The 27,754-nt window shown below is 33.6% G+C and overlaps 1 protein-coding gene and 1 pseudogene across 1 annotated transcript in view; one reads left to right on the top strand and one right to left on the bottom strand.

The window, feature by feature from the left end:
• LOC121482096 overlaps positions 1 to 25,788 on the bottom strand; it is a 39,911-nt pseudogene extending 14,123 nt beyond the window's left edge.
• Positions 1 to 27,754, top strand: part of LRP1B (LDL receptor related protein 1B) — a 1,815,754-nt gene that overhangs the window by 1,002,919 nt on the left and 785,081 nt on the right. The window lies entirely within an intron of this gene.

Here is a 27,754-nt window from a genome sequence, read left to right as displayed (position 1 = left end):
TCTGATACAGTTTGATTTAAAAATATTTTTAAAAGATACATTACAAGTGTTTTAAAACAAACCCCACTAAAAGTAACATGAAACATAAAGAACTAGAGACGCCTGGGTGGCTCAGTGGTTGAGCGGCTGCCTTCAGCTCAGGGCTTGGCCCTACATCTGGCTCCCTGCGAGGATGCTGCTTCTCCCTCTGCCTAGGTCTCTGCCTTCCCTCTGTGTCTCTCATGAGTAAATAAATAAAAATCTTAAAAAAAGAAAGAAAGAAAGAAACACAAAGAACTATCTCCAAGAGCAATGGCATTAAAATTCAAGCACATGTAAAATCTGTTCACTTGGAATTATTAAAAAAAGAAAAAAAAGGAAATAAACAAATATGTATTTCTTATTCTACAGGGACCATGTTATCGTTCCATTCTTAAAATAGATGAAATTACATTAATTATATTGATGTGGAGATAGGAAAGGGTCAATAATAAATGAAAATGTACTTCAGTCATTCCTAGGTTTGCTTGTTATCCTTAGTAATAATCTAAAAAAAAAGGATCAAGTAAAATTTTAATAAAATCTGTTAGAAGTATGAAACAGAGACATAAACATGAATGGACAGCTTAATCTTATGTATAAGCCAACAAGTGTATGTAAGTGATCAAAGAATAGCAACATGAGTTACAGAATTGAAAATGGACCACCTCATAAAATATGCAATCAAAGGAAAATCAGAATGGATGATCAATGCATGGTAAGAACAGGAAAATAGCTGAGGGTATATATAGTATTTAATTGCCATTCTTATTTGGGCAAAGTGATTTTTGTTGAGGTGGGATATTAGAAAGGGCTCTGAATTTACGATTTAAAAAAATCATTGTTATGGACTTATTTCTGTTCCTTCCTATACAACATTGAGGAAATCACATAAATTTTCCAAGCCTCAATTTACTCTACTGTAAAAATGAAGATTATACTAATTTACATGCTACTTTCTAAGGAGCCCTGGGATTTGGTAGAAGTTCTTCAGGAGCTGTGAGGGATATGGTGGGCCTATGGAATTATTAATTAAAACTGGGGGGCCTAAGCATGTAATACGTAACTGGAAAAACCTTATCTAAAGATTAAACAAAAGATGAGAATTATATTCCAATTAAAAGGAGCATAAAAACAATTATCAGGATAATTCAACTTCCACATCATATTTTACTGAATTGCCTAGATACGTTAACAGAAATTATTTAAAAGATGAAATATTGACTATTAGCTTCAATTCATTGTGAATATAAGAACTAATTTTAATTCAATTTCCATAAATTAATGTGATAAATTTATATAATGTTCTATATATAAACATATACCTCTATAGGATATCCACATTTTGATATGAAAATGATAAATTTTCCTCTTCAGAATTGTCACTATTTTAATATGCTAATGGTAAATTACTGTAATGGGACAGAAGTATATGAATGTGACACACACAATTACTTTGTTTTAGGAATAAAAATGTGATCATCACATTTAACATCACATTGTCAAAATAAACATATTGTTATTTACAGAACTAGTTCTGAAACATATGTTTCTTAGGAAAAAAGAAAATTCTCCATTATCGTCACTTAGAATAAAAATGCATTTTGATTTGTTAGTACCCAATTACAGTAATGCAGGCAAAACATGGAGAGCACATATAGATTCAATTAGTCATTCTCTTTTAGAATGTTATTTCAGAATGTAAGAGAGTAGTTGATCATCCTATATAATTAGGTTTTATTAAAACCCATAAAAATTCTGTTTTTCTGCCTCCCAAACACCTTAATGAAAGTAATATCCTCCCAAATGACCCCTAGGCCTCCAGTTTCCTCCTTCCTGAACCCATTCCCAGTCCTTCCTTCACACTTCTGCTAGAGGTCATCCTAGAACTCTTGCAACCAGGTAAATCTTGCTACTAAAATCTTCCGTTGCTATTCCATTGCTTAGATAAAATACTAATGATTAATATGGTTATTTTCCCGCTTTTCACAGGTTGATCCAACCTATTGCTATTGACTGAATTTGTCAAAATTCAAACTATCAGCCCTCTACCACACCCTACCTCTGCCTTTCAGAATTCTATTTATCATATATCAGTCCAAGTACTCTATGTCCAACTAGTCTGTGAAGCCTTTCTTCTTTGTATTCTTGGAGTAGGATATGCCTCTACCAAAATATTTTTCATAGCTGAGTAAATCTGTGTGATACCTTGAAACAATTGTCAACAGCTGCTAAATAATTGAGGACTGTTACCCATATTTTGTGGTTATCCTTAATTGTCAGCTCAGTCCTTAGACCAATCATTCCCCTAATTTTCTTCATGATACTTGTTATTTTATACTTGTATTTGAATTTCTTTCTTTTCAGACACTAAACATATTGAGGGTAGAAAGGTCAGTAGAATACTTCAACTAGGAGTATTGCATCTATTATACAACTACTAGTATTGCATCTAGTAATGCATCTATTAATAGAGAATGAATAGGACTGAAAATCTAAATTTGTCTCGTGACTTTCACAAACCTTTCCACCATACTTCAAGGGCCAGCCTGTGACACATGCTACCTACTTGACTATCTACTCTTGTTTCTTGATTTATGTTCTGTTTCTTGCCCAGTACCCTGGTAAAATGTATGCTAGATCATAGCATTTCTCTTCAATGAACTTGCCAATGGCTTCACCTATCTCTAAAAGTAAACACAAAATCTTCTGAATAGCTAAAGTTCTCATATAAGCCTTATATAATCCTGCCTTTCTTTACCTCTCTGACCTCATGACCCATATGTAGCTCTCCCTTTCTTCATACCACTCCATAGTTCCCATAGTCATGTTGCTGCCCCCAAATATGAAGTGTACATATGTACCTAAGGCTTTAGGTAGCATAGGTCTGGAACGCTCCTCCCTGGGAGATAGGGATGTTGCCCCATTTCCTGAGTATTTATTTCTCGGTAGGGTCTCCCTTGCCTATGTAATTCAAAACTAAATCTCTCTCCTAGTGTTCTTCAACTCCTTTTATGCTATATATTTCTTCACAGCATTATCAACACATAAGAGTATAAATATTTTACTTACTTAATGATTCTATCTACTCTACTAGAATTTAAGCACTAAAGGAGTAGGGTATTTTGTTTTGCTTTGTTTTGTTTTCTTTGTATTCACTGCTGTATATTCAGCTCCTACAACAGTACCTGCCCCTATAAGTAGCTATTTAAAAAAAATTATTTTGGTGACAAAATGAATATTTCTAATTTTAACATTATTGTAGGATTAACTGATAGATTATATTAATTCGCTTGCTGAAAATATATGATGAAGTAAATGTCAAAAACTGAAATGTTTTAGGTGTCAAGAGACAGAAGTGCGGTGTCCTTAAGGAGATCAGAAGAGTTCTTATAATTGAATAGACCTTTTTTTGGTTGCAAATACCTGACTTTCATGCAAAGGCTACTAGTATTTACAGTCTTAATTATATGGTATAAAGAGAAGTTCCTTGTAAATTATAGCCTCTGGAACGTACAAAATGGCACCTTGCCTGAAGTGAAAAGATAAAGAATTAATTAAAATAAAAATAAAAGGAAAAAGAATTAGAATAAAACGTGATGTTAATGGTGCCGTCGATGGTTTCTTTATTAAAGAAAGAAAAGTTTTCAAGGCCTCCTTATGATGGTTTGGTAGATGGAACTAGGGATGCAAAGATTCATAGCATCTAGGTTCTATTGTGTGCCTTTCAGAGTCATTGTCTATTGGGAGACACAGACTTAAAACAATAGCAATTAAATAAGAGCTTCAGGAGATAGGTCTAACTATATCTTAGAAGTCAGTCAAACTTCCTAGAGGCAGTAATCTGAGCTGAATTTTGAATAATGAGTAGGAATTGGGAGGGAAGACAAAAAGAGGGAATGTTTTAGGAAAAAAGAATATGAATTATTATAGAAGATAGAACAGTAAGTCGGGAAATTGAAGTAGATTGGCCTCACCACAATCTTGGATGTGGGCTAAGGACTAGGGTAAAAAACCTTGACATCATAAGGGAAGGCTATCTTTCAACAAGGAATAAGCAAGGTTTTAGTACATATCCCTTACTAGACACATACAGTAGTGGAGGAAAATGTTTTGCTCAACTTCCTTAGGGTTCTTTCCTGGGTTTGAAAACTAAACTGACAAAGGCAAATCAACAGGGGAAAAACATACAGATTTAATTATATTTTAACATGTACATGGGAGCCTTCAAAAGAAAGTGAAGAGCCAAACAAGTGACCAGAACAGAAAGCTTTTATACCTTTTTTTTTTCTTTTATGCCTTTTGTATGAAGAATCAATTCATTATTTGAGGCATTAGAAAGAAGGATTTAGGGTTGGGGTAATAAACGGTGAAGAAGAAACTAGAAACATAATGATTGAACAGATTTCTCAGACCCAAATTACCCATCTGTGAATATTATTCTTTCCCCTGGTAAACAGAGAGTCTATTTCACTTTAGGAATTTTAGTGATCTATTCCAGGGACGACAGGTGAGGGGGCTGTTAAATAATAAAAATTCAACTGAGAAAATATGAAGATCTAGTTGCCTTTATTCAATAAATCATGAATTGTGCAGCCTCTCATCTGGTACTTGAAGGAGCTCAGATAAGGAAAGACTTGCCAAGGCAGGATAAAGAAGTCATAAACAAACAAAAAAGGATTATTATGGGCAAGGTGATCTCCCCGAGGGGACAAAAGTATTTTCTTTCTTTTTTTTTTTCTTTTTAAGATCTTATTTATTTATTCATGACAGACACAGAGAAAGAGAGAGAGACAGAGGCAGAGACACAGGCAGAGGGAGAAGCAGGCTCCATGCAGGGAGCCCGACGTGGGACTTGATCCCAGGTGCTTGATCCCAGGTCTCCAGGATCACGCCCTGGGCCCAAGTCAGGGGCTAAACCGCTGAGCCACCGGGGCTGCCCCAAAAGTATTTTCTTAGGTGGATTATTTTACCAGCACTGACCAGAAAATTCCAAACTGATTGGTTAAGGATACATTCCGGAGGAAGGTTGAAACTGCAATAGTTTAGGTATTAAACCCTGGTTTGGTGATATGGGATCAGCACACATGACTCCATTTGGGGCCTGTGGGTTATTTTTGTTTTTGTTTTGTTTGTTTTGTTTTGTTTTTAACACATTAAAGGGCAGAGTGACCTTTCTGCTTCTTCTGTTTTCTCAAATTCCTTTTTTAAAGATGTTCAGTATGCCAAGATGCCTATTTTGGAGTAGTGTATCCTGAGCCCCATCGGTATCATTCATCTGATTTTTTTTTTCATCCTACATTTATTAAGCTCTAAATCGGATTTGGTCTTGGGTCACATCTTAGAAATTACCTTATGCACAGAAAACAGTTTTTATGCGTAGAAAATCTCTGGAAGTTTACATGAGAAAAAGTGGTAATCTCTAGGAAGGAGAACTACCAGCTAAAAAAAGTCATGAACTATGTTTTGAGAACATGTGTTCTAGGATGATTTAAGGATTTGAAAGAGAGTATTTCTTATGGCAATAAGTGAGTCACTACCTTCATCAGGTGGCCAATCCTGAATCTTGTCTTCAGAGAAAAAGAGTCAGACGTTTTAGGGTTGACAGATAAACCACCTGGGCAAGAAAGATTAAGTGAGCAGCCCACAGCCTAAGGAAATTAGTAACGGCAGAGCCTGGAGTATGATCTGGCTTTTTTTTTTTTTTTTTTTTTTTGTCCCTTCCTATAACACATCGGTACCAAGCCAATAAGCGTGCTTATCTTTATCCTACTCTTGGACTATATGATAAAAACAGTATGGGATATGGAAAAAGTAGGGTAAAATCACAAGGGAAACATTTAAAATTTGGCTTCAAATAAATGTAATGCTTGGAAGACCACATACTTTTGTGAGAGAAAAATGTATGAAGAACAAAGAATATTGTTATTGGCTATGAATAACCATAATTTTGTTTCAAAATATGTGAAAGTCTTATAAAATTTGCAGTTTTACTCATTGGTTTTACTCTCCATCATGTTTGTTATATAAATACAGGAAAGAATATACATTACAACAAATATATTAAAAGAATGAAGCAGAGCTGTGGGATATGCCCTCATTTAAAAATAAAACATTTCTTTGGCATTAATATACCTGTCTTCTTGAAATGTGTGTGAATATGCGTGCGCGCACACACACACACGTCTAGTTGGTTTTGAGTATCCCTTGACAATAATTGTAGTGCCTTTTTTCTTATTTAATTTTTCTTTAATTTTTCATAATAGCACTATAGAACCACTCGTTAAATAACCACTTTTTAAGATTTCAGGGGATAGATAGTACTCCCTTAAAATAGCATGTATTCTTCTAAACTTACACTAGATGCATTTATATTACTGTATTTCTGCATCTGAGTATCACAATGTGTGACTGTTACCAATTTGTAATACATGTATGTGAGAAAAGAGATATGACAATATAAATATCCTGGATGCTTCCACTGGGGTAATTCTAATAGCTTTTTGCATATAAGATTATTATAAATTAACATTAAAAACATAAAATAATTTTGTCTGCCATGAATTTAAGTGTAAAACATTTGTATTTTAAATATCATATTTCCTAGCATCCTAGCATCTATTGCCAGAAGTGAAGTAGCAGTATTGGTATTCCTTCATAGTAAAGAATTTTTCTAAAGCAGAATTTAAAAACAAAAATTATAAGTAGAGAAAGAATGGGAGAAAGGTAGAGGGAGGAGAAGGAGAAGACAAGAAGAAGGAGAAGAAGAAGAAGAAGAAGAAGAAGAAGAAGAAGAAGAAGAAGAAGAAGAAGAAAGAAGAAAAGAAGCCGCCCTAGCCCTCAAACCAAAACCTTGAATTACAAACTTTATACAAAATTAAATGCTGAATAGTTAAGAGTCGATTAGCCACTCAGATTTTAAGCAAAGCAGCTGGAAGTGTTCTCAAGGGGAAGAAACTAATCAATTGTTTTTTATTTATTTATTTATTTATTTATTTATTTATTTATTTATTTATTTATTTATTTTTAAAGATTCTATTTATTATTTCATGAAAGACACACAGAGAGAGGCAAAGACATAGGCAGAGGGAGAAGCAGGCTCCATGCAGGGAGCCCGATGTGGGACTTGAGTCCAGGACCCCGGGATCATGACCTGAGCCAAAGATAGACCTCAACCGAGGTCTGGGCCACCGAGGTGCCCCTAAACAATTGTTATTTTTCAAAACAATCTTTATTCAATATTGTGTTAGCCAAATATTCCATGAGAGTCTTTGTTTTAAGACAAGTCACCTTTATTTTTGTTTATTGTTTAAACAAATAATTTGTTTATAATTTGTATAAACAATATTTTGTTTATTCAGAAGTTTTTAGTGGGTCTTTGAGAAACATTCATGGTTTCTTTTCTTTCCTTTTTCCTTTTTTCTTTTCTTTTCTTTTCCTTTTTCCTTCCTTCCTTCCTTCCTCTCTTTCTTTCTTCTTCCTTTTTTTAACTGAGCTTTTAAATGCTCTGAAAGCAGTAAATCTCTTTGGTTCACTATCCTCTTTGAAAGAGATGTTTTTCCCTTGCCATCATTTCTTTCTTTTCTGTTTCAGAAAAGACCAGTGTTGTGCTTCCACTTAAATGTGGGTCTGAAAAAAAAATTACTAATTTAATGTTATGTGTCTTTCTTAGTAATAACATTAATTAACAACATTATAGGGAATTTTTTTGTCCACAGATTTAATGATTTACATAGTACCAGTATCCATTCCTAAAGAATTACAAGGTCAATAGATGTGAACAAGTTTAAGATTATTTATGGATATTGTCAATTTACTTTTTCAAAGGCAGTAGCAATTTGTTATTCCATTACACATTTATCAATCCTCTTCTGACTACTGATGAACTCTTTTTTAAAGATCTTTCTAAATCTGACAGATTAAAAAAATGCAACCTAATATTATTTTATTTGGCTTTCTCTTATTAGTTATCAGAATTTTCCTTTTTCAAATACAGTCGATTTTCATTAGTCTTGTAGTTATATTCTATAAAGTTACAGTGAACACTAAATTAGTCAATATTAAACCATTGCTTCTAGGGGAAATACAGGTCTACATTTTTGAGACCCTTTGGTTATAACATTTTTATTAATCAATCAATGCATACTCTTATTTTATGTTTCTGTTTAAAGAGACATTATTAAGTGTAAATTGTTGACTCATTAACATTGAACTCATAGCCAGTAGCACTATAATTCATGCCTGGACAAAACTTATTTAATATATATACTTTTTTCCCATAAGGTACATCGCATAATTCTTTTTCAAAAAAATTATTTATTTATTTGAAAGAGGATGAGTGGTAGGAAAGGGCAGGGGGAAAGACAGAGAGAGAGAAGCAGGCTGATGCAGAGCTTGATCCCAGGACCCAGGGATCATGACCTGATCCAAAGGAAGGCTTAACCAACTGGGTCCCTCAGGTGCCCCACATCATAGCATTCTTCAGCTTAGAAATAGTAGACTGCACTTAAACACTATAGTTGGGGGCCCTTTTAAAAATAAAAATTATCAACAGAAACAGGAAAATGAGAAAAAAATGAGCTACTAAAAAGACCATGAAAAGGTAATTTGTGTAGAGTATGTGTAGAGTAATTTGTGTAAAGGTGGAAAGAACAAAGCAGAGCATTGCCTCTTTTAACCTCAGATGGGAAGGTGTGTTTCAGGCAGCTCAAACTTTTTTGCTGCTTTAAGCATGTCCAAAAATGACTACAAAAAACTCTGAGAGTATTGATTTTGTGTTACAAATACATTATAGCAAGTAGGCATATTCGCAAATATGGAATCTGCAAAAAAGAGGACTGACTATACCAGCTTATTGCATTTCCTTTTCTGCTTTCCTTTGTCTTTTTCTATTGAGGTTTTAGAATTTTTCTTACTGGGATCCCTGCCTGGCTCAGTCCATAGAACATGCAACTCATGATCTCAGGGTTGTTTGAGCCCCAGCTTGTGAATAGAGATTACATAAGAATTTTTTTAAAAAATCTAAAACAAAATTTATTCTTATTAATTTATACAAACTTAGTAACTTTGTTAATTCTGTCATTTTTGTTGCATGCTTATTTGTTTTTTAACTTTTTCATATTTTAAAAAATTTAAATATTTATTTGAGATAGGGCAAGAGTGAGAGCGAGAGTGAGAGAGAGAGAGAGAGAGAGAGAGACCTTGTGCTGGGGTGGAGGAGAGTAGGAGAGAGAAAGAGAGAAGCTGGCTCCTCACTGAGCAGGGAGCCCGACACAGGGCTGGATCCCAGGACCCTTGGGATCACACACTGAGCTGAAAGCAGATGCTCAAGTGACTGAGCCACCCAGGCACCCCTAATTTCTTTTTTACATGTTAAGTATATTTCTTTGATTTTAGTTTTATTGTATTGTGGTCAGAAAATACAATCTCTTAAATATGAGGAGGGTTTTGCTGTGGTATCTGTTATCTAGTGGTCACTTGGATTGATTCATCTTATTTCACTGGATGACTGTCTCTCCCTATTTCCTTACTATTCTATTATGTTGAGTGAAGGTGCTTATCTTTGACCTAACAGACTATTTGTTGTTGTGATATATATATATATATATATATATATATATATATATATATATCTCCTAAGTGTGGCTATATATTTAATCTGTTGGCCCACTTGGAATCCCTGAGTAGGTATGAAAAATATTTTAAGCTGAAAACATTTAAGATTAATAGATGAAGAAAGAAGCCTTCTGGGAACTACACTTATCTGACTATATGCAGAAACTTCTAGGAAATGAGGCTACCATAAACCACCTCTTTCACTCTCAGTAAGGAGACCAAGAGTAAAACTATCATAAATTCCCTCCCAGAGAAGACTACTTGCACCTTTATAAACAAACATTATCTTACATTTTTTTATCTTTTTGTTCTAAAAACAAACAATTTGTCTTTTCTAAAACCCATCTGTTCTTACATAAAAGCTTTTATCCTCCCCCACCTTTCCCCTTTAAATAAGGTAGATAAGCCTTTAATCTTAGCCATTTAATGGGCCACTTTTGTGAGCTTCTGTGTGCATATGAATAAAGTTTTACTTTCTCCTGTTAATCTATCTTTTGTCAATTTAATTTACAGCTCCTTAGGAAGAAACCTAAAAGTATAAAGGAAAAAAAAATTCTTCCCAACATTAGTTTTATGAGAATTTTTTTTGTATATTATTTGGGGCTCTATATAATATTTTTGGAATATTCCATGGCGATTTAAAATAAACTAGAGAGATTTAAAAAATTATATCCTGTGATTTTATATACAAATTCACTCAGACTAAATCTTTATCTCTACACTCTTGTTTGTGTGGTATAATATGTTCTGTTAAGGACAGAGAGATTTTTATAATTTCGCTGTGCGTACCTACACACACATTGTTTTATGTTGTGTTTTATGCCTTGGCTGTTTTACATGCATTTGTCATTTTGCTCAGGAAATTTCAAGAATGTTATATTTTCATGTAGGTAGTTCCATTCTTCAGGTTCCTCTCTGGAGCTGTCCTTTCTATATCACTGTCACAGCAGCTCTTTCAGTTTGGGTTTCTAGGGCTATTAAGATGTCCACTCAGAGTACCTTAAATCATCCCACTTGATTAGACTTGAGCAGTATTCAGTCAACTGCTGATGGAAGGCCCTCAGGCACTACCAAAGGTGACAAAGCATATTTGCATTTTTAATGTGACTCCAAATGCTCCCTTTCCAGAGAGCAGAAGGATAGGCTTTGGTTAGCTTTCTTAACTCCTTGTTGGACTACCTGTTAGGGTTTTTCTAGATGGATTCTTTTTCTTTTCTTTTCGATGCCCTAGCTCCCACTCCATTCTGATCTTTTATCTGATCCTTCTGGCCTTTTGTGTAGAGTTGTAATTCCTTTCTCTGCCCTGCTCTCAGCTGACTGTCATCTCTTCTCCCAGAGGCAGGTTTGCAGGGTCTTCCTTCTTCCTTATGATGTTTCAGTGCTTTGTTATGGCAAGTTTGAGTCTTCCTTTGGAGTTCTCCTCAGGAGTTTTTAATTAATTCCCATTTGGAAGTCAAATAACTGAAGATGAGCCTTTTCTTACTTTTTGCATTTCTGCTATAATAATCCAATTTTTCCTTGATTCCTTAGAGGTTCTTTGAAAGACTGCACAAAGGTATAGAAATGCATGAAAGACAGAAAAAGCATAAAGCTTAATATTACATGGGTTTATCTGTCTACATCCATTCTTTTAAAGGAATCTACTTCACTCTTTTAAACTTTTTTGACATTTCATTATTTTCTCAAAAGTAACATAACTATACTTATTTTCTTTATTTTGTAAATCTGTGTGTATAATTTTTAAAACTCATGTCTTTTTATTTTGAGTTCATGTCTTACAAAAATATAAAATTATCTGTGAGATTTTGCTCTTTTTGGAAGCTTTTTATAATGTTCTCACTTTTATCATTATTTATGCTTTTAGTTTTTATTTTGCTTATTAACACTTTTTCGTATTTTATCTGTTATTATATGAATCCTGTTTTATTTAGTTTTTCAGTGTTTCTAGAAGTATTGTCCTATTTTTCATTTGATAGTTTAATTTTTTCAAATTATTAAAATTTAAATTTCAATTATTAAAAAATACAAAATGAGCAATTGTTTAGATATGAGAATTATTACTATTGTTTAGATTTTTTTCTCTCATTAACATTCTTCTAGAGTTTTGAAATTACCATTTCCATTCTAGAACTCTTAATTTTGATTCATCTCTTGTTCAAGTGCTATATCTATTGAACAATTTTTTTCAATAGTTGCATGTGGTTGCATGCTTTTAAAATCTGTTTGTATCTGATAATTACTTCTGATTCCTTCACACATGAAAAACACATCATGTCAGGTTATAAAATTCTTGAGTCACAAGATATCTATCTTCAAACTTCGTAGTATTCTAATGTTTAGTTATGGAAAAAGTCTGAGACTGAACCAAACTTTATCAGTTATATTATAACAGCTTCTTATCTGGATGATTCAAATATCTTTGATATTAAATTTCTACCTTGCAGTTCAACCTGTAACTTGTTTAATGACTTTTTTTGTAGTTATTGGAGATTCTCCCTCTCTCAACCCCTCACCCTCCCACCGTATCTGTAGTCCTGATATACATTCTAAGGGTGGCACATTTAGGGACATAGATTCCATGGGAGAAAGTGTATTGTAATTCCTTTTTCAGTGTTCACTTAAATATCAATGCTAGCTTGCTGAGGGATAATCAGAAAATCCAGTGCTCTCTGATAATATTTTAACTGATTATTTTTGTGTTTAAGTAAAATAAAATGGAAGTCACTTTTCAAGCTGATATAATGAGTACTTGACAGCACTATACTTTTCTTCCAACTGTGTATTGAAAATGTGTCATTTACCAAGTCTAAAAAGCAAAGTTCACTCAATTATGCATATGTAAGAAAATAATAATGTTTTATGATTCTAGTGATAAGAACTTGTTTTATGGAATTGGGATCATATCATAATCAATTACAACCGTAAACAAAGGTTATTCATTTTTATTGATACCTTATTTTGATAAATAATTTCAATGAAATCATGTGGAATGAATCTTTTTATATAAAAAGTCATGCAACTCTAAAGGCCCTCTAATCAAAAGAAACTTAAATATAATCTTTCAAAGTTGTAATTATTTATTTTTAAAAGATGGATAGTAACATTTTCTATGATAGAAATTACATAAAGCTTAAAATCCACTCTAGAAATATAACTACAGACTTATTTTTATTTCCATAATTTGAATCACCACATGAACAACTGTCAGTGGGACATTATTTTATCTACTGAGTCTCCCAAGATATGCATAGAAACTTTGCTATTTTGCCTATCCTTTAATTTTTGTTATGAATACCATAGGAATGAATATAAAGGAATATAATTTTCTCAAAAGTCCTAGAAAAATGCTTGAACACAACTTTAGAAAATAATGGAATTAGTAAAAGCATCAATTGCCTCAACAGATAATATTGTAATGTTAAAGAAAACAATGGTCTTACTTTGCAAATATCACACTTCACAAACTCTAGTTTTTAAAAGTGATAAAATTATTTTTACAAATGTTCTTCCTTTTGAAGTAAATGTATTATGTCTTTTTAAAATTTATATTTTAATGTTTATATGATAAAAAGTTTTAAAATACTATTTAAAAATATCTAGTCTTAAGAACCTAGGTATTTTCTTAGCTCACTGGTTCTTGTAGGCACCTTGGAAACCAAAAACTAAAGTGGAGCATTCTCTATTATTGCCTTTCTTTTGACTAATGTGATTAAGATATGAATGAAGTCTCAAAGAAAGAAATATTTGATTTCAGAAAATCTGGTTAAAAGATAATTATGCCTTGAAATTTTGTCAGACTTTACAAATATGAGAATGAACCATATTTTTAAGTAAAGCAAGATGTATCAAATCGTGAGCCTTATTTAAAACACACACACACACACACATAAAAAACCAAAGTGCTGAAATACCAACTCAGAAACCAACTTACTGTTCAAACAACTTTCCTTTTTGGAAAGGAAAGGGGAAGTTGTCAGTGTTTGGCCCTGTATAGCTTCCCATCTCTTCTTGACTTTTTAATTTTGCTGCACTCAAGGTCACCAGCTTTATTTCACAGGAATGAGTGTGTTCCCTCTGGAGATCTCCTTGCTAGCTGTTATATTTCTGAATACTTATGCATAGATGTCAGTGAAACAACTGCTGCCACATGACTGAAAAAAAATGTATTTGGAAAACCACTTTTTAATTCCAGTGCAAGTTTTATAAAAGTCCTAAAGTTTAAAATGTATACATATTCCTAGAAAAGCAATGCCAACATTTCATTTGTGATTTAATAGCATTCCCTAAAGGATCATTTTAGAGAATGAGGGTCCAGTGACTTTTTATGCGTGCTTATTTCAATAAATTCAATAAAGGTCCCTTTACTATTGAAACCAGAGCAAAACATTTTGCATTTTCTTTCTTTTCTTTTCCAGCAGTCCTGACAAAATTCAAGTTAAGCATTTGTTGTTGTTGTTTCTTTTACAATAATGTATCTGGGGATTTATGGACTAAGAGTTAAAGTGTTTTATCACTTTGAGATATAGAACCTAGAAAATTTTTTCATTAAAAGTCAGGCAAGAGCCGAAAAACAATGAAAGTAAATACAACCCCCAAATTTAATTTTTGTAGTTTTAGGGAAAAGTTTATAAATATAAAAAACAAAAGTATATATAAGTGTTATATGTCTTCTCCAAAGCATTAAAAGCCTATATATCTAAATTTTTTGAAATCATACATCATCAGGATATATGAAATACAGATAATCTGAAGAGGTCTGTCGATTTCTGCCCACATTATGACAAGCCACAGAAATATGAATTACCTAAAAAAACTGATGATTATTTTCATCTCAGATGTGTGATGATTGAAATATTATTAACATTCTGCTATGATCATTAGTAGTAATGTATTATGTCAAAGCGGGATCATATCAAAGCAGGGAAGCAGGAACTCAATTCCATCTAATTGTTGCTTTGGAATTAATTTGGAATCTTGATTTCAAGAAATTCTACAGACAAAAAATAAATCTGGATTTTTAAACTGTTGCTCAGTTTTTAAATTTTAATAATCAATTAGAATTAACTATAGACTTTATATATATATATAAGACTGATGAATCTGAACTCTACCTCTGAAACCAATAATACATTGTTTTAATTAATTGAATTTAAGGGATCTCTGGGTGGCTCAGTGGTTTAGCGCCTGCCTTTTGCCCAGGGCTGGATCCTGGAGTCCCGGGATCGAGTCCCACGTTGGACTCCCTGCATGGAGCCTGCTTCTCCCTCTGCCTGTGTCTCTGCCTCTCTCTCTCTGTCTATCATGAATAAATAAATTTAAAAAAAATTGAATTTAAATTAAAAATGAAATAAAATAACCGGCCAAATCAAACCTTATCTGCAGGTTGAATCCAGCAGATGGGAGACAGCATACTAAATGAGATTATACCATTCATTTCATATGTAACTGAAATCAAGACATTTTAAAAACTTGGCATTTTAAGAGCAATGTAACAGAACTTCATAACCCTTTTTTTTTCATTTTTTATTGAAGTGTGATTAACATTCAGTATCCTATTAGTTTCAGATGTGCATTGTAGTGATTCAGTATTTTATGCATTATGAAACAATCCTCATAATATATCTAGTTATCATTTGTCACTGTGCATGTTAATACAATATTAGTAACTATATTGTCTATGCTGTACTTTACATTCCCCTGACTTTTTTCATGACTGGAAGTTTCTACCTCTTAATCCCCTTTACCTATTTTGCCTGGCCCTGTGCCCTCTCCCCACTCTGATAACCAATAGTTTGTTTCTAAGGAGTATGTTTCTGTTTTATTTTGTTTGTTCATTTGTTTTTTAGATTCCACATGTGAGATCATACAGTATTTGTCTTTCTCAATCTGACTTATTTAATTTGCTATAATACCCTCTAAGTCCATTCATACTGTCTCAAATGGCAAGATTTCATTATTTTTATGGTGAATTAATATCATATATATATACATATAAATATATATATACACCACATTATCCATTCATTTTATGCATTCATCTATAAATGAACAATTGGGTTAGTTTCATATCTTGGATTGTTTTAAATAATGCTGCAACAAAACATAAGGGTACATATAAGTCTTTGAATTGGTGCTCTTGTTTTCTTTAGATAAATATCCAGAAGTGGACTTTCTGGATTTTATGGTAGTTCTATTTTTATTTTTTATTTTTTATTTTTTTTAGTAGTTCTATTTTTAGTTTTTAAAGGAAACTCATGCTGTTTTCCATATTCACTGCAACAATTTATATTCCTACCAACGATGTACTAGAGTTCTCTTTTTCCATGTCCTTGCCAACACTTGTTATTTTTTGTCTTTTTGATAAGAACCAATCTGGCAAGTGTGAGGTAATATGTCATTGTGGTTTTGATTTGCATTTCCATGATCATGATATTGAGCATCATTTCACATACCTCTTGGCCATCTATATGTCCTTTCTGGAAAAATGTTCATTCAAGTTCTCTGCTCATTTTTCAGTTGGGTTGTTTGTTTTCTTGAAATTAAGTTGTTTGTAAGTTCTTTATATGTTTTGGATATTAACCCCTTGTTTGAACATAGGATTTGGAAGTAAATTCTCCCATTCAGTAGGTTGTCTTTTCATTTTGTTGATTTTCCCCCCACTGTACAAAAGCTTTTTAGTTTGATTTAATCCTATTGTTTATTTTAGCTCTTGTTGCCCTTGACTGAGGAGACTGGTCTAAAAAAAAAAAAAAAAAAAAAAGAGTTGCTAAGATTGATGTCTGAGAGCTTACTACCTATGTTTACTTCTGCAAATTTCATGTTTCAGGTCTTATATTCAATCAAGTCTGTAATCATTTTGAATTTATTTTTTAGTTTGGTGCTAAGATAGTGTCCAATTTCATTCTTTTGCATATAGATGTCTAGTTTTCCCAGCACCATTAATTGAAAAGATTGTCTTTTTCCATCATGTATTCTTGCCTCTCTTGTTATAGATTAATTGGTCATATGTATGGTTTATTTCTGGACTCTATTCTATGTCATTGGTCTAAGTGTCTGTTTTCATGCCAGTACCATACTGTTTTGATTACTATAGCTATGTAATATAATATCATCTTTCTTATGTTTACAGTTGTACAACTCACCAGTCTTAATAGTGCCTTGTTGACAAGTCCAGAGTTTTTCTAAGAATTTCAAATTCTATTTTGTGAGTATATCTTGGTCTTAGTTGTATGTACCCTCTTATGTGAAATAAGTCCCTCACCATCCCCACCCCCAATTTGGCTTTTGTTAAAGATCACAACAAATTGAGAAGCTATTTACTACAATACCCTCTTTAAAAAGTGACATGAATGGGTTGTCAATCAAACAGATTCTGAAGATGTCAAGAATTAGTGAATAGTTTTGTTGATTTTTTTTCGTGTGTTTGTGTGTGTGTGTGTGTGTGTGTGTGTGTGTTTCTGTATGCACGTGTTTTTCTTAGTTTTGTCATGAATAAGGAGTGCCGGCTAAGAAGCTCACCAGCTAAGAATCTGTTTAGGAGCTAACACTTCTAACATTCCATGACAAAAGAGTGCTGTCATTTAAGCTCAAAAAATGCAAAAGCATTGCAATTCTTTAACTACTACAAGATATTAAGGAGACAATAAATATTATGCTGACAACGATAAACATGAGGAAATTGTTCTCAACAGAATTGACAGCCTCTATGTCAAAGCTGAATGTACTTGATACAAAATGATTTGCTTATCAAAATACCTCCTTGAAGAAAGATATTGCTACAATGGAAAAAGAGGAACCAATAGCGATTTTGTGCAGTTTAAAAATAGTGTTTATAAAATATCTCTTCTATATTGTTTATTTAGGCCAGTCTTATTGGTAAATATTTTTAATTAAAAAATGTTTTCCCCTAAAGAAAAGCTTCCGGTTCAATTATCTTTTTTTTTTTTTTTCATGACTGTATTGTCAAGAATTGAATAAACTTACACCTTTAAAAATGTTGTCTAGTGGCAAGGAGAACATAACTATTAGTAAAGAAGTACACATAAGGAAAAATTTTATTCTCTCTCTGCTGAACTTACAGCAGAGAGAGAGAGAGTGAGAGAGTATATGATGGCACAGCTTCCTAGAGCACACTTTTATCCCAATTTAATTAGTCGATCTGTGAATGAAGCCAAGATTAAATTCTGTTCCTGCCACAAGTAAAACAAGCCAATCTGATGAACCACACTGAGCGAGCAGCCAAGAAATGACATTGCATAAAACAAATCTTTTAAATAATCCCTCTCTTATCAATGGCAAACCAATTATGTTTATTACTTTTAATGACTATTGTAAAAAAAAAAAGAGAGAGGTCTGTTGTTGTAGATTATAATTCTACTATGGATGATTTTCAAAGAACTTAAAGTTTCTTTAAAATTTTCAAATCATATAACAAATTTGTGCATAATATAATTTTTTTAATATTTTATTTATTTATGCATGATAGGGAGAGAGAGAGGCAGAGGGAGAAGCAGGCTCCACGCAGGGAGCCCGACGTGGGACTCGATCCGGGGTCTCCCGGATTGCCCCTGGGCCAAAGGCCGGCACCAAACCGCTGAGCCACCCAGGGATCCCCAATATAATCTTTTCAAAAAAGATATTTAGAGTTCCATTTTCTGCCTCTGCATGAGGCAGCCTCTCAGATATAAGCCACTGCTGACATTTATTTCAGTATAGATCATAAAAAGCCAATGTTAAAAAAAAAAATTCTTAAAATTTGGTTTTAACAAAGGTTGAAATAAATAAAAATGGAAAAACTAGTGTTGCCTTTGGTTTGCTTTATCATAAGCATGATAATATAAAATTAACAATGATGAATCAGAATACAATTAGCTTATAAAACGTGTGATAATTGACAAGAAAAGCACCTTTAGTATAACTATTACTTTATACAAAAAGGCATATATTTTTAAATCTCATCAATGGTTTTCATGTAATCCTTAAGACAGGCAGTTAGGGAAGCTACAGCCATTTAAATGGCTCAATTAGTTAAGTGTCCAACTCTTGGTTTTGGCTCAGGTTGTGATCTCAGGATTGTGAAGCCAGTGGAAGTCAGGCCCCTCTCTTCATTGGGCTCCGCATTGAATGTGAAGCCTGCTTTAGTTTCTCTCTCTTCCTTTGCTCCTCCTTCCCACACATCCATGTTCTTTCTCTCTTTCTCTCTAAAAAAGAAATAAGTAAAAATAACTAATAAATGGCTCAAAATATTAATTTTGTATCAACTTGGTAAGACCTATTTATGACCTACCAACATAAAAGCATTCTTTGGATTAACTATGTTTTGTATGAGAGTCATACATTCCCTTCCATTTTCCTAGACTATTGAGACCTGAATTAATTTGCCTTTTTTTCATGCTTTTCCAACAGCTACCAACCACATATAATTCCTTCTGTTTGGTAATATTTGCAACAGTTTTAGAAAACAGGGAGAAACTGAGAATGGTAGGATTTCAGAGTTCACCACATGCTATTATGGTAGCAAGAAAGATATGAGTGAGGAAAATTGTGTTTTCAGTAGAGATAATCCTTTTACTTCCTAGTTTGCCCTGTTCCTCAGTGAATGTGCAATTGAGAGTTGATTTCCAATAACCCTTTAGTATCAAGCTTCTGATATGGCCTGTGCAATAGAAACTCAAGACTCTGAATATAAGTTTACTTAAAAAAAATGTTCCTTCTCTGTTTCTCTATGGCTGTGTTCATAGTTATAGGAGACTTACAAGTCTAAGGAATAATATCTATCTTACTTTCACTCATTCATAAGACTCTACTATCACTAAGGTGGCATGGAGGAAGGATATGGATTTGCTTGCAACCTTTAATTTAATTTAACCTCTTTGAAATTCCGTCTTCTATCCCTCTAAGAAATAGATGAGATTTCTACATACATTCTTTCCTCATAAATTTTATGATACTGGATTGCAAAAACATTAAAGAAGTTGCATAGCTTTGTGATTTTTAATTCATCCTTGGTTATAGCTATTGTGTATGTCATCTTAATATAATTTAGTGAAATGCATTTTAAGTCATGACCAGAGAATCTTTTAGCCTTGTGGAACCATTTTTATGTGCTCTATCCCTTTTGCCATGTGAAAGTATCATTCTCCTTATTGCAGAAATGCTAAGGCAAATAATTACTCTCATACATCATTGATACCAGGATCCCACTTTGGGGAATCACAAACTTTTGGAGAATTTGGGATAAATTTAAAAAAAATAGTCTAGTTAAGAGAATAGAAGAGCATTTATTAATGTAGTGTGGCTCACAGAACAATAATAACTAGCATACTGTTGCTTCCTAGCAACTACTAAAATGGAGATCCTGAAAAATAAGAAAAATGTCACTCTCTGTGTTGCCATTTACTTATTCATGGATTTGTGCATTCATATTCCATTCATTCAGTCAAATACATAATCAATTTATTGAGCAGTCTCACTCCACTGGGACATAAATATAAATCAGTTTTATTATTTTCTGATCATTGAATTCAACTGTGGCCTGTCAAATATGACTTTTCATTCTCTTAACTTCTTAAGAAGATCTCATGCTTTGTTTCAGTTACCTTACATTATTAAAAGGCTAGCCTTATCCAAAACTACAATTTCATATTAGACTTAAACTTCTTCTTCCTGTCCCCTTTTCCCAGCATGTCTGAGACATGTGGCTATAGGGAGTTGAAGTAAATATGGACCTAGTTAATGAGTTCATTTGTCTCTACTTGATGAGCATCTTGTAAAGGAAGTAGTGATTTTGTTCTGTGATCTTTCCTCCTAACCTTCCTCCATGCAAGTTGTGGGGTGGAGAGTAGAAATGTGTGGGAGGACAAGGAAAGCAGAATTATTATATAACTAGTTTTCTACTGATGGTGTAACATCTTCCCAGGTTTTTCTTTGTATTGGTCTAATTTCATTTTCTATTAGTTGCCTCTGACAATGTGATTGTATCTGCAGACTTGGTTCATTCAGCCCTTTGCTGTGGTCCTTTAAGTCTGTGAGGGCTCTTGTAGAGAGGAGTAACAGCATGCATTGCATCTTCAAAGCCTCTTTCTGTTTCTGTTTTTTCAGACCTCTTCACAAAGAGTCATTGCTGAGAGTATGAAGACTCTTACATACTCTCAGCATCCTTCATAAAGAATTATATGTAGAGGGGGTGGTTCGACATATTGTTTTTCCCAGGCACACTGTCCACGAAAATCTCAGCAAGCCTCTTGTTTTCATGTATAATTCAAACATCAGGGAACATGGTTTCAAATGCTCTGAGAACACTTGCACCATGCTCTTCTCTACTCTGCAAGGAGCAGCCCCATGTGGACCTAGTTTTCCAAGTGAACAAATAATCAGTCAAGGAATAAGAGGTCAGGTGTCCTAGGTACTCCTGATATTACAAGTGATTCTGTTGAGTTACCTCTTTTTCATATTTATTTTGAAGGAGAGGAATATACACCTTTATTCTACCCTCTGGGGTCACAGAGAGTAACTTCTAACACCAACATGATGATTTCAGTGATTTCTGTTGATTCCGTCTTCCCCTTCTCTAGCCTTTTCATTTAGGATGAAGATGGAGGAAAATGTGTTTGAGGGAAAAGATGTTGGAAACCTCTTCCAGTGCCTTAAGTTAGACAAATGTTTATTGCTTTTAGAATTTGCTTTTTCCTCAGTTTATAACTTCAGGTTTAAGGAAAAGCTCCATTCATTATGCTGTGGCCTGAGATTATTGAACACTTAACTCTGTGCTAGACACCATGCTTATCTTGGCCTTGGCAATGTTTATTCTTAACTTGGCAGTGTTGGTCCTGCAAGGTTCTTCTCTATTTCTCCTTGTGGGCTTTTAGAGTCTGGTAATATTTGGTTTTACATCTTGGTTTTCTTTTGGGAAGTTTAGTATTAAGAGACAGACAATCCAGGATAAAGGATAATGAGACTGGCTTCCAGAATGCATGCTTTATGCTGGGAAATAAAGGAAAAATAGTGATTATTATTCAGATAAATTCATGTAGATGAGGGTCAGTATATCTTATTGGTAAAATTAATTAGGCAATCTATGCAATATTTAAATTTTAAAAAGTGTTAACTATGACTATTAAAAGCTTCAGAAAATATAGGTGAGATTTACTCTCCATTCCACTTGAGTCACTAGCATACTTTTCATTTTCCCATACTCTTGCACATAACATGTAGGCTCACACTTCTAAATTTGTTCCTTCTTAAGGAATGTATCTACATTTTAAGAAATAATTATGCATAATTCTTCAACATCTAGTGAATTTTTCCTAGTGTCATGTACATTTATCTCAAATAATAGCAATCTTTTAAGACCTGGTATGTTTGGAAGAGGTTCTGAGCTCAAAACTGGGACTTTTGATAGATACAAGTTTCATTTATGTCTTACTTTCTACATTTGCTACTAATGTAATTTCAGGCAAGTTAACTAATCTTGAGAAACTTCAACTTATTTGTAAAATGGTGGCTACTGATACTCATTCCCTAGTTTTCATTGTTGTTGTTGTTCAGAGATTAAATACACACAGAGATATATTCTCACTCACTTAAGCCCAGCATTTTTGCCTGTTGAAATGCTCACAAAGGAGTGGCTCCTCTTAGTAGTAATGGGATAATACGGTACTTGGTATATAAATGCAAAAACTAGTCTTTTGTTTCTGATTCCTTTGGTCACTTCTCAAAGTTTTCTTTCATCTAAATCTCTAGTATGTCCATATTTTTAGAATATCTGAATTTATTATGGAATTCTTCTGGCATTTGATCCGGCCAGTAAACCAGATTTTTTACATTAGGCTCAATGCCCTCAGCATCTACACGTGAGGGATAGTTCCCATAGGTCTACCCGGTTGTGACAATCTCAGTTTTTATTTGTTGTTGAAGTCTTACTAGTGGCTGCTAAGGCAATTTCTGCCTTAGCAGAAGAGCATAAGTCTGTGACATGTATGTATGATAGTTAGGTATGTGCATACATATGCATATGTGTGCACGTGCAATCTAGCCCCATTGCTTCATAGGAACTATTAGAGAAAGCCCTGTCCTCTTCTTGCTGTACTGCATTAAACAGATTTCTCCAGTGCAATTAAAATGCTATTTATCACTTTTCAACAAAAGATTAAAGATTTCACTAGAAAGAAATGAATGTGCTGGTGTAAATTGCTTGATCTATTTGTGCTTTACCTGCATTTTAAAGAGCTGCTCCTATAAGGAAAACAAGATATATTAAGAGCTTTTTCAGTCAAAGAATAAATTACAAATATTTACTGAGAGCTGATTATGGGTGAGACACTGTGTTAAGTGCTATACTTAGGCAAGTCCTTTGGCACTAAATTTTTTTAAGTGGGTTTTAGGATATTAATTTTTTACAATCATGGTGCATTTGGAAAGATTACTATTTTCAGTATCCCCTGGACTTATGTTTTTACCTGAAACCAAATGATCCTTAATTTTTTAAATGGCCTTTGAACACTTAGGAACTGAGCAGCTAAATCAGCTCTTAATGAGACATATTTTAATGGCTATTGAAAATATCAATTAGTAGTCTTATTAAATTCATAGGTGAGGAGAATATCATATTAAGCATGTTAGATTTTTTTCCCCTTAATTACCATGGCGCACTGAGGTCTGAGGTCCTCATATTAGCTAAGATGCTATTTCATTACAGAGTTGGAGTTAATAGCCTGAAGAAAAACAGTTGAGAAGACTGAGCATCAGTTACGGGAGAACAGCAATTCTAAAAGTACTCTAGAATATATTTAATGTTTCTGTTACCATAGGTTATTTTTAATAATGCCTGAAATAAAAATAAAGTAGTACCACTTGATGCTGTGCAATAATTATCTAAGTAGAAATTCACATTAGCTGATTTCAAAGAAGCACTTTAGCATTTACAAGGATGAATGCAGGGTATAATTGAATACTCTACAGATATCCAGATAATAATAAATAATTGTTTTTCTTGTTTGAATCCATGTATTTTATTTTCCTGTCACACCAAAACATTTTTGCAAACTGTTTCAAAGATAGAATATAGTGTAAATTAGAAATCTAAGTAGAGGAAAATTTCAATTTCTAATCTCCCACTGTATTTTACTACAGATTTATAATTCTCAAAAGCCTTCCATGTTTATCTTACTTGATCTTCACAAGAATCATATGAAATGTGAAGCACATTTTTATTATGACCATTTCAGGAATGAAGAAAGGGAGCCTCGAAGAAATTGTATTGTCTGCTCAAGGCCATGCAATTAACTCTCATCATTATCCCCCAGGGATTTTCAGCTTAAAATATTTAACAGAGGACAGCTATCATTCTTTGACAATATATTATTTAACAAACATAGTTCTAGGTTCATTTAATTTGTTAATTAACAGTCATAACATCTCTCAAAAAATAAATTTTCTCTTTGTCATTTTATAAATTAAAAAAAAAGTTTAAGAACTGCAATAATTTGTTCTAATAGAAACCAACCTATTTATAATGCGGAAACATTAAACATTTCCTTTTTATTGTTAATATTTCTCAGGAAGAAAATATTATTGGGAATTTCACTCTATCATGTAACAGAGAAAAAAACCTCCATTTTTAAAATAATTGTACTATATAAATTGTTTAAAATTTTAAATTTAAGTTATTAGAAGGTAAGCAAGATAAAATATTAATACATGACATTTCTAAAATTAATTGTATGCCACCTGTCAATTCAGTTAAGTTGAACTTTTTAAAAATTTTCCTTTTCTCTCATCTCTTTCTCCTCTTCCTCTCTCCTTTTCTCTTTTTTGAAACAACATCAGTTGACATATGTTTGCTTGCTAAAGGCTTTGATGGCTACTTGATAAAGAAAATAAGTGGCAGGGGAACTTTAGAAATTTCAGAATTTGCAAATTATTATTTGTTACTGCAGTTTTTTTGCTTGTTTTAAAAATTACATGAAAGCACACAGTCTTCTGATCATGAATAAATCAACACAGAAAGATTGATTCTCCATGTTCTCTTGAAAGATTGTCTTTGAACAGAGTTTAGTGGTTAACTCCGTAATTATATAATGAGATTAGAAGGTTAAAAAATATGTATTATATGAAAACCTGACAGCTTTTAATTTTCTTAGAAATTGATTGAGAGCCCACTGTATGTCAATTTCTATGCTGGAAGTACAAGATTTTGATATGTACCAAAGTACCTATCATCAAGAATTGAATAGTGAGCAATGGCTTGCCCCTCTCAGGAATATATATTTACAAAGGCCTCCTGCTGGGCTGTTCTCAGTGAAAGGTCAACTTTAATTTCTCAATTCATGTGAACTGTTACTTCCTATACACTACCCAAAGGCCTCTGGAACTATATTTCTGTCTACAGGCCTTATTTCACATGACAAAATATATATACCAGAATCACTTAACTAAGAATAGACATTATCATGGACTTAAGGGTCTGTTTTCAAAAACAAAGTCTAAGTTTTCTATATTTAAAATGTCACTTGATTATATAGCTAATCTCACTTCTGAGGAACTTCAATAAAAGAGAGTTTTTGGGAAAAAAATGTAGCACCCCGTATTTTGTATGGGTGCTCTCTCTAGAAACTCTGCTGGTTGGAATGCCTTTGTTCTCGTGAGAGGTTTAATAACTGCCTTCTGAACCTAATTTGATTGAGCATATTTGATATGGGCAGCTTTAATAGGAAAGAGATGTTTATTCTTCAAGGTCCAACTCTAAATTAAACCCTCAGTTTTAAATGGCACAGAAAATACTCAGCAAATAAATTACTAGCCGTTACTAATACCTGAAAATAAATCAGGAAGAAAGAAATGAGAAGATAATAAGAGAGTGGTTTGAAGAATGTAGCAGGGTAGAATTATTTCATATCTCCTCCTGACCAAATGGTCCTCCTCAACCTGGGGTAATTGTTTTCATGAACTTGCAGGGCTTTTGTGAGCAGTGTGGAAAGAACATGAGATGGGGGATGGAGCCAGCAAGGGAACACCTGCGTGGCCAGCAATACCTGCTGAAATAGTAAGAGCTAAGGGTAACTGGATGGTACAGGCAAGCAAATCACACTCGTGCCGAGAACAGATGCTCTTGTTGCTACTTGAAAGTCTGTCAAAGACTCTTCTTAACTGTACCATAGTGCAATTAGGATATAAAGAAGACAGTTTGATTTGGGTTAGGAATTAAAATAGACCTAAATCTGATCAAGATGAGAACAGACTAAGAAGGGAGTAGAAAGATCCTGGTGAAAGTATACCACAGGAAGAGTTCCTCAAGGTCTCATTAGGAAAAAAAAAAAAATATTAATAGAATTTAGTCTACATTATGTATTTTGTCTATCATTGTCCAATATTATAATAATATAATTATTGTATTATTGTATATTATTGCATTGACATATAATACATGTCATTATAGACTTCATTTCAGTTAGTACCATGGGCAAAAGCTCATTCTTTCATAGGTGGTGTTGTAAGGGCTTATCTGCCCTTATACGTTTGGGACTGATAGTCTAACATATTTCAGCTCTTACAGATTATCCCTCATAATCTGCTCCAAATTTTCCTTCAAAATACTGCCTCTTTTCCTTATAGTATTTGTCAGTAATTCCTTACTATAGCTATTTTACAGTTGTCCATAGCATCACTGAATCTCTAGAAGCCAAGCAGTCCTTCATCCTTGGAGTGTGCCTCTGTCCTTTCAAATTTAGAATCCTTGCCTGAGTTCCTAAACAGCAGCTGCATGTACAGAGACACGGCCCCCATGATAATGAATATCTTTCTCAGCAGAGCCTGGAACAACAGGGAGACGGGTGTGGTGTGTAACCTAGCAATTTCACACTTTCAGGGAGAATACTTATTAACCAAAAAAGGTCAGTTGGAAAGGCTTGATGGTTTTAGTTATTTATTTTGCTGTTCTGAACATAGATGAGCAACACATACGTAAGCTCTTGTCTCTGGTCTACCTACGTAGCTTTAATTATGCCATACAACTTCATCTGCGTTCTGCTTTATCTCAAAAGTCTGGAAGCCAGATGAGAATGCAGTTTTGGTCTCTAAGATCTCTTCAAACACTAAAGTTAAGTAATTTAAGGCATTTTTGTTTCATCAGCACGGTTTTTAGATATAATATTATAATTATAAGGCTTGGGTAAGATAACTCTTTTAAAATTAATGTTAAGGTTAAAAATAGTTAAATATAGTATTTTTAATATTTAATACCAGTTATTATTTTAGATTTTTTATAGTAAACATAATAACCATTTAAAACATGCATAAATGACCACGTGTTTAAAAGACTTTTAGTACTTAAAAGTCTTTGGACCTATCCCATAGGTACCAGAATGTGTGTTAATTTTTTTTTAACTTTTTAATGTATTTCAATACATTCTCTTTGTAATTGAACAAATATGAGTTCACTCCTTGGTGAGTCAGAAACTGCACCAAGTTTAGTTGTCTGGCAAAACTTTTATTGACAGCAAATAAGGAGATCACAAAAATGGCTTCCAAAGCTGTGGACCAAACCCTCCAAGAGAAAGTGAATGGATGAGTTCCTTTTGTTTAGGGTTAGGATGAATATTTAGGCAAGGAATCTTTGTCATAGGATATAGAGGCAGGCATAAGGTCACACATGCACAATAAAAGAAACCATGCCTGTATATACATTCTATGTTATATAAATGCACCTGGGGCTCCTCCTTGAGTGAAAATTTTAGTATTATTTTTAAAGATTTTATTTATTTAAGAGAGAGAGAGAGAGAGAGAGAGAGAAGGAGAGCAGGCACAAGCAGGGGGAGCAGCAGGCAGAAGGAGAGGCAGAGGTAGACTCCCCACTGAGCTGGGACCCCCCCCCCCCCGCCTCACCCCATAGGGCTGGATCTCAGGTGCCTGAAATCATGAACTGAGCCGAAGGCAGACACTTAACTGACTGAGCCACCCAGGTGCCCTGAGATTTTAGTATTCTAAAGAGGTAAAGGTAATTGTAGATCCTTCCAGAGGTCACTCTACTGTTCATCTGCACAGGCACAAGTCAGGTTTAGTTACAAAGATCTGGGAGGTCCAGGTGGGCAGAAGCTCTTGTCAGGGCAGTCACCATCACTTGGAG

The sequence above is a fragment of the Vulpes lagopus genome, chromosome 24 (genome assembly GCF_018345385.1).
Source record: "Vulpes lagopus strain Blue_001 chromosome 24, ASM1834538v1, whole genome shotgun sequence".
Taxonomy (NCBI): Eukaryota; Metazoa; Chordata; class Mammalia; order Carnivora; family Canidae; genus Vulpes; species Vulpes lagopus.
Note: the sequence above shows the minus strand (reverse complement) of the source record. Positions and strands in the feature narration are given on the sequence as shown.